Genomic DNA, 5,886 nt, shown 5'->3' with positions numbered 1-5,886 from the left:
GAACACATCTTCAATCTCTCTTTACTTCAGAGCATCAGTTTACCATACCGAAAATACTTTATACAAATAAAGTCTCTTTAAAGCTATTCCTTTGGATTCGACCCCTCCTTCCATGAAGAAATACGTAATAATAATATCTAAATGGAATTACGATAACACTGGAAAGAGTATGAATGTAACTAAAACTAAAATGACAGCTTGACACAAGACTAGACTAACACTAGAAAGGAACAGGCCGCCAAAAACAGCTATGGTTGCAAACGTATAAAACCTGTCTTAACCGACGTTAGAGAGCATCGTGTGCGCTTGAAGAAAGAACCTTGAACTCGACCGGATGTAGGACGTTGAGTACTGTGTTGTACCGCACCGACGTGTGCAACAAACTCACGAGTGCCTGAGTTGTGCCCCAATTGTGCGTTGACATGGTCAACGCACTCACCGGGGTTACTGCAGTCAACCATGAGTAATAGATAACGTGCCACCGACGTGGTCATAGTTACTAGTGCCCGAGTTGTTACCGCTGCGCTTTGGCCAACGCACAGACCGGGGTCGCCGCTGCGAACCTTGAGTTTTATTTTTTCCATGATATGCCACCAACGTGACACCGAACTCAAGAGTGTTTTCTAGATGATCCACCGACGTGGTCAAACTTGCCGGGGTTGCTGCAGGTTAACCTTGAGTTATATAGCCAAATTTTGCTTTATGAGTTTAGTACCTGATAACCACCACCCCACCAGTAGTTGCAAATAGTGTTGCTTTTGACACCGAAAATTATGACTAAATGTCGTCATCAACGAACCTTTATCGCGTGAGGAGAACAATGCTGTCATATGACAATAACTATAATTAAATACGTAGTGCAATGTTGTTGGCGAATACAAACGAGACTGAAAGTGTTTTACAAAATAAGACTGCTAAAATGTCTTCATTTCCGTTGACCTAAACTAGGCGATAAACTGTAATACGTTATTTTGTCCAACTGGAACTTCAACGGTTGAGACATAACGACATCAATTTTCGACCGTTTACCTTATTTAACAAATCTACGCACTTGTATCTTTGATAATACCTAAACGGAATTTCGATATCACTGGAAAGAGTATGAACGTGACTAAACTAATAAAAACAAAAATGACACCTTGACACCAAGACTAAAACTAGAATGGAAACAGGCCGCCAAAAACAGCTGTAGTAGCAAACGTGATAAACCTGCCTTAACCGACGTTAGAGCATCGTGTGCGCTTGAGGAAGAACCATGAATTCAACCGGATGTAGGATTCGTAAGCTGTGGAAGACCGCCTTCCCAGCCGTTTGATAGACGCGACCGGCAACCCTTGTTCAGCGGCTGTGGTTGCCGCTCCAATCCGGGAGGAGTGGCCAGTGTAGAGGGGAGATGGTAGGCCGCACCCTTCTACCACCGTCGCGAGATGGACTCTGAACCACCCTTGAGGCATTGGCAGGCCGCAAATAAACAGGTGATTCGGGGACGTGCATTGCCGAAGCTTGAGATAAAGGAACATGGAAGCGTAAGGACAGAGAGTTGTTGATTCTTGAAATGATAATAGTAACAGCTGCTCCTAGGCTATCGCTTTTAGATGGAAAAATGCCTTGCAAGAAAGAGAAGGTGACATCGGCGAAAGTCAGGCCCCGTGTAGGGGAAAAAGTCTGAGTAGGAGACGTGTACGCAAGAACGCGTAGAACGCGTAAACCCGTAGAACGCGTAAACCCGTAGAACGCGTAAACCCTAGAACGCATGAACCCGTAGAACGCATGAACCCGTAGAACGCATGAACCCGTAGAACGCATGAACCCGTAGAACGCATGAACCCGTAGAACGCATGAACCCGTAGAACGCATGAACCCGTAGAACGCTGTGAGAAACACCGTCTCGAGTAATATGTTAAAATAAGGATGAAATCTCCCAGAGAGCACACTAATCTATTCAAAATATCGAGTGTGAGTTGGAGTGGCCAACACACATAAATAATTGTAATACACCAAAATTGTTAACTGTCATACATAGCTAAACAAGCAAATGAAAAATTAAATACCCCGTGTAGGAAAAGTCTGAGTAGGAGACATGTATGCATGGACGCATGAACGCATGAACCCGAGAACGCATGAACCCGAGAACGCTGTGAGAAACACCGTCTCGAGTAATATGTTAAAATAAGGATGAAATCTCCCAGCTCTGAGAGAGCACACTAATCTATTTGAAATATCGAGTTGGAGTGGCCTACACGCGTAAATAATTGTAAAACACCAACATTGTTAACTGTCATACATAGCTAAACGAGCAAATGAAAAATTAAATACCAACGCGACTGAAGCTATTAACAATAAGACTATAAATAATAATATAAATTATACCATAATGTACCTGTTCTTTGTCTTTGGATCTTTTGAATAAATTGATCGATATGTGAATCGCATCGCGAGCAGAGGAACGTGAGAGTTAGTGAGCAGCAGCTGAACCAATCTAAAAGTCCCTTCGTCAATAAAAACCTTAGTGATATTCAGTTACCACAGTGCCTAAAACCCATCAACTTCATTCATGTTAAAGTGAAAAACCTCAGACACAAGAAGTTAACCGAACAGTGCACTAGGCCCTCTCGAATGCCAGGCCGAAACAACATGTCTCGCTACGACTCCTTTCAGCTGCCCACCCCTCCTTCTCCAGCAAAAAGTAATAACAGAAAACGGCTAATAAAACGCTTGAGGTGGCGTTATGAAGAGAAAACTTACACATTTTTTAGTACACGGTATAAAGATAATTATGAACCTTTGATTGCGAAGTAGAGTTCTGTGTTGTACCACACCGACGTGTGCAACGAACTCACCGAATTCAACCGGATGTAAAATCCGTATGCTGTGGAAGACCACCTTCCCAGCCGTTTTGACGCTGCTTTGTTATCGCAAAACATGGTTATACGTTAACGCCGCCATGCTTTGCCCCACAGAACGCTAGCTGCTACGATAGGGTAAAGCTCGAACAGCGCAGACGACTCGACCCGAGGGCAAACGTGCCAGCTTCGACTGGCCATCTCTCAGCAAACCATTGCCCTTGGAAGAAACCCCCTAACCCGACCGAGGGAGCCGCATCCTGAAGCTGGACTGGTAGAGCTGTGAGAGAGAATACGCTGCGGGGGCTAACGCGGGGACTGCAATAGCCATGGTAGCAGGGCACGTGCCAGGTGCGTAGCCTGTGAAGGCGGAGGAAGCCGAGCCTGATGGTTGCTGGAAGTAGAAAGGCGCCGTGGCGACTGACGACAGCGGGTTGGGGGCCTGGACCCGTCCGGGAGTTCCGCATGGTGTTTCGACGGCGTCCATCCTGGCGCCAAATGCTTTGCACCACTCGGCGAGGGTTTGTAGAACCAGGCGGATGTCCGTGTTGGGAACTTCTTGGTGGTGTTGTTGAGGATACCGGGGACCGAAATTAACGGCTTTCTGCGCTCACTTGCCCGGACCAGAAGTAGTAGGCCGACCAGCACGAATCCAAAGTTATGACCTCTTGGTGTGTATTAACCGACGTAGCAACTAAGCGACGAGATATGCGAGATAATCAGAAGCACAGTAAAGCAGCAGCATGCGTCGAACGAAGACCTGAGCAGCAAAGACATATGTTAGACTACTCTTTATAGAGCAGGTGTAGGCAGGTGATTGGTAGCTGGTGATTGGTGATTGGCGGCCAGCCGCGCGTGATTTGAGTCCTCCTGGTAGAACTACCAGCAAGCTTAACATCAGCTGCTCAGAGACTAGTTTTTCCAGGATTTTAGAGATAAAAGGTAACTTTGAAATCGGGCGAAAGCTATCGAGGATAGTGGGATCAAGTCCAGGTTTTTTGAGGACTGGTTGAATACAGGCAGGTTTAAAATAATCAGGGACACAGCCGCAGCAGATAGTGAACTGGTCAATAAGTGGGGCCCAATACACTCCTTGATTTCAATTAAAAACTTGGTGGGAATAATATCTAGTGGGCTGGAAGAAACTCTCATATTAGAAATTATTTTCAGGAGTTCAGGCAGGGAAATAGGAGTGAAAATACTGAGAGTGTCCCGGTAGGGTGGGCTGACGTCCGTGAAGCTGGGGTTTGTTCTGATACTAAGTCTAATATTTTCCACTTTCCCCACAAAGTGCAAGAGGAACTTCTCACAATCTGCATCTGATTCAGGAGGGACTGGATTTACGAGTTGGTCGACCGTCTTAAATAAAAATCTGGGATTGTGTTTATTGTCAGATATAAGATTAGAGAAATAGCATGTCCTTGCATTCTTAACCACACAGTTATATGAGAGCAAATGCTCTTTCATAGCCAGGAAGTGAACCTGGAGGCCTGATTTCTTCCACTGGGGTTCAGCTATTCTGCAATTCCTTTTGCAGCCCCGACAACTCTCATTTAACCAAGGCTGTTTTCTTATTTTTAGGTTAGATCTTGGCTTAACTGGGGCAATGACATCCAGGGTTGAGGAGCAAAGCTGGTTAAAGGAATTCAAAAAGTAATTTGTATCAGTGACTTCAGGAATCGGAAAACACTGCTCATTAAACTCTCTACAGAATTGACTGGCACTGTGCTCATTGAAAACGCAGTGTACTTTGTGCAAAGTGAGGCAGTGCAAGCAGCCAGTAGTTTACAGGAAAAAACAATACAAAGGTGATCAGATACACACATGTCCATGACATTAACACATGGTATCCTCAAGTCCAGGCTAAAAATGAGGTCCAGAGTATGACCATGCTTATGGGTCTTACCAGAAACATGTTGTTGAAAATGCAGTGATGCTTAAAAAATCTGTACCAAGGGTATTAGACAGGTCATCAACATGGATATTAAAATCCCCACAAAGCACAATTCTATCATGGTTTAAAACAAGACTAGATAAAAATTCAGAGAGTTCTGATAGAAATGGGCCAGCTGGTTTAGGGGGAGGGTAGATTGTTGCAAAAATAAACGGGTTCGGTTTATAGACTGTTACAAGGCCGCCGCCACGGCCAAAAACCCTAGGCTGGCTATTACAGTCAAAGTCTCGGGGACACAGTTCAACAAGCTTGCAGACTAGTGATCACCGGGTTGTAACCAGGATTAGGTAAAAAACATGAAATCCAACTCAGCAGAAAAAATAAAATCATTTAAAATAAAAGTCTTATTAGAGAGAGATCTTACATTTAAAAGGGCCATCTTAAAAGGTCTATGCTGGGCTACAACCAGTGGCGTCACTAGGCTGTTTTATTCGGGGCTAAAGCCCCGGATCTAATTTGATTAGCCCCGAATCTTTTTTGTTAAAAAAAGAAAAAATATATATAATTTTTTTTTTTTTTTTTTTTTTGCTGCATGCAGAGCCTGTGCTATATCCACACGTCGCACATGCCCCCATTTGTTAGGACTCTTGCGTAGCTTACTGCTAGGAATTTCTATTCTGCTGCTCAAGATTTTAAGCCATGTATTTATGAACTTGCATTGAAGAAAATATATCAGTTTTTTGCGGTCTGTAAATAGGCCAATCTATGAGGCTAAATAGCATGCCAATATTGATGACTGATTGTGTCAATGTCTAAGGATGAATGCTAACATGATTTGTTTCCAACTTTTGCCTTAAGTTACAATTTAGCTAACTAACTAGCTGCTGCCCTTTTCAATTCCAATGCTGGCTGTCATTTCATTACCAATGTTAAGTGTCATAAATCGTTAACACGGGTGCTGATTCATGATTCTCTAAAAAAGAAATACCCAAAACGTGATACGTTTTCAATTTGCAGAAAGTTTTGAAAAATCCAGGATGCCTGAGAGCCTTACTGCATTATATTCCATAATAGTTATTTCTTTAGGAACACTGAATGTTGTCTTTTCCTTCACAGAAAAAAAAAATTTCCACTATAAAATGATGCAGA

Source organism: Gadus morhua, chromosome 1 (assembly GCF_902167405.1).
Source record: "Gadus morhua chromosome 1, gadMor3.0, whole genome shotgun sequence".
In the NCBI taxonomy this organism is placed as follows: domain Eukaryota; kingdom Metazoa; phylum Chordata; class Actinopteri; order Gadiformes; family Gadidae; genus Gadus; species Gadus morhua.
The sequence above is the reverse complement of the archived record's forward strand: the minus strand, read 5'-3'. Positions refer to the sequence as shown.